At 29.7% G+C, this 3,127-nt stretch overlaps 1 protein-coding gene across 1 annotated transcript in view; it reads right to left on the reverse strand.

The window, feature by feature from the left end:
- Nucleotides 1-2,735: 2,735 nt before the first annotated feature.
- LOC122248635 (opioid-binding protein/cell adhesion molecule homolog) overlaps nt 2,736-3,127 on the reverse strand; it is a 350,885-nt gene continuing 350,493 nt past the window's right edge. The window contains exon 11 of the mRNA XM_086536658.1: nt 2,736-3,127. This exon is cut by the window's right edge and continues 435 nt beyond it. The gene's annotated coding sequence lies outside the window, so the exon portion shown is untranslated.

Consider the following 3,127-nt stretch of genomic DNA (forward strand, 5'->3'; position numbering starts at 1 on the left):
ATTATGATGATTAATGCATGATAATTGAAGATTGATTATTGATGATTGATGGTAATAAAGATGTTGATAGTGATCATGATGTTGTTGATAATGATGATGATGATAATGATGTTGTTGTTGTTGTTGTTGTTGCTGTTGTTGTTGTTTTTGTTGTTGATGATGTTGTTGATGATGATGATGACGATGATGATGATGATAATGATGATGATGGTGATGATGATGATGATGATAATCATAGGATAATAATGATAAAAATAGTAATGATGATAATAATAATGATAATAATGAATAATAATAAAGAATAAACAATAACGATAATTGTATAATTAATAATAATGGTAATAATCATGACAACGATGATGATAGCCATATTATTTATAAGTAGCAGTAGTAGGAATAATGAGAATGATTATGATGATAGTAATAGTAGCAATGCTAATGGTGAGAACAACAACAACAATAATGACGATAATGATTATAATGATAATTATGATGATAATGATAAAAGTAACAATGATAATTGTAATAATAGCAATTTTGATAATAATAATAAGAATAATGATAATAATAACATTAATAGTAATAACAATAATGATAATAATACTATACTGATAACAACAAAAACAGTAACAAGAATCAAATACTATAAAAAAAGAAAAAAAATATCACCACTTTAAAAAAAAGTGTAAAAATTTCACATCCCGATTTCGCACAATAGAAAACAGCTGTGATCAAAAAGTATGGATCTGTGTTTACATGTTTACCTCTGTCTGTTACATCAGCACCTTTTTTGTTTTATATTATATACCACTGTTCACAGAAGGGATAAAAGCTGCATATAAACGACTGTCATTCAGACGTGGGTCAGCTGCATTTTATTTGACGAAAATAAATGCATATAGCTGTCTGTCATTCACATGCAGATCAGGTAGAGCCAGATTTTTTTTTTTTTTTTTTTTTTTAATGAATATAATACAATTCAGGCTACGTGCCTTTTATTCAAGAGTCGATCTCTCTATATTAAAATATTTGTAATCAATCTCTATACTCTGATCCTTTATCGATAAATAAAATGTGGCATATTGCTTTATTCAGCTTATCTGTACAATGACGAATCGACTGCTTTATCAAGGTATTTCTCTTTATTCGTTTTTTTTTTCTAATCATAATTATTTTGTAGAATATCGAATCTATGTGGATGGCTCTTGGTGGTATTTTTAGTGTTTAAATCAAGAAATTAATTTATTGGATTATTTATGTCATCAATGGCAGCTATCACAGTCCTAATAATTGTTGTTGTTATAGTTATCGTTATTATTATTGTTATTATTATTTTTGTTTCTGTTTTCATTGCCATTGTTATTATTGTTGTTGTTTTCATTATGATTATCATGCTATCATTCTTACCATTACTATTATCATAAATAACAAAATCATTATCATCATTGCTATTATCATTACTATAATAATTATTATTATTTTTACCATTGCTATCATTGTATGATTATTATTTTAATTATAATCATCGTAACCTTTATCATCATTATTGTTATCATTATTATAATGATTATCATCATTATCATCATCATTATCATAATTATAACTATTACTACTCTTGTTATCAACAATTTGAATTTATTACAAAAATTACCAACAATTATCAACATCGTTATTACTATAATTTCCCTTCTACCACTATGATTATCCATAATTATCATCCCTTACCATCATTACTCCATAACCTTCCCTCAAACAACAGAGGCTCAACAGGAATCCCAGACACGCGAACAGCCAAAGAGCAACCAACAGAAAACAGAAGATAACACGTATACGTTTCCAGCGTTCATACATTGTTCCATGTTCATATGTTGATTCATGGCTCTCTCTGTGTCGGTCTTCACAAACATCGTTTAGTTCACAGTCGACCAGCTGTGTGTTATCGATAGGTGTTAGCTGTTTGTGACGTCTGTCATTGGGTGTGATTTATAGGTGTTTATAACGTCTCGCGCGAGTAAAATAACAATGCAGCGACTCCGATGTCAGCTAGATGGTAACCATGATATGTAGAGCGTTTACAATGTAGGGGTGATATTACACGTAGAAAATATAGGCTAAAATGAGTTGTTTATTCTACACATATAACTGTAGCTGTTCGTGTGAGCACCATAGACTGGAGAAAGACGAAACAATGGGTTTAGGGAAGGAGAGAAAGAATGGAGAGAATCAGAGAGTGAGATAGAGATAGATAGTAAGAGATAGATAGAGAGACTGTGGGAGTTTTATCTAGTGATACATATTTACAGAGCTGAAACAAGCACACAAGGTAAAATGAATTGGTAAAGGGTTTAGTTTCATATTGGTTAATTATTTCCCTAATCTGTGGTACATACACGACATCACATTTTCGCCACAGGAAAGACAGCTTCCTTAAGAAGACAATATAATCGTAACATATCGATGGCCCATACAGTAGGTCACCTGAGAGCCAGGTCTATATATACATACATACATACTTGTGTGTGTATATATATATATAGATATATATATATATATATATATATATATATATATATATATATATATATATACACACATATATATATAATATATATATATATATATATATATATATATATATATATATATATATATATATATAATATATATATATACTATATATATATATATATAATATATATATATATATATATAATATATATATATATATAATATATACATATATATATATCTTCTATTATTACATGACATGTTTGTCCTCGTTCGACAGCGCTGTATCATGAATTCGACCGATTAAAGTGTTTCTTTGCAGCGTCGGAGATGCAATATGCAAAATTGGAGCGAGTGTCGAACGCGGCCAAAAGTGTCCTCCTGGTAAAGAGATGAGGAAAACCTTAGATCAGAAATGCAAGGAAAAAGATCGGAGATACTTGGAGTAAGGAGTAGGTTTGAGAACAAGAATGATATAAAGAGACGAGATTATTTGGAAAGACCTTTGAAGGGCTAAAAAGCATTTCGAAGAGGTGACCTGCCGCCCTCTCACTGCCCGTCAGATCACCAGGCATTCGCGGAGGAAAATTTCTTATCTAGCTCTTAAGATATCAGACGA

This window comes from Penaeus japonicus, unplaced genomic scaffold (genome assembly GCF_977035675.1).
Source record: "Penaeus japonicus unplaced genomic scaffold, GWHDUDI00000001_assembly GWHDUDI00000005, whole genome shotgun sequence".
In the NCBI taxonomy this organism is placed as follows: domain Eukaryota; kingdom Metazoa; phylum Arthropoda; class Malacostraca; order Decapoda; family Penaeidae; genus Penaeus; species Penaeus japonicus.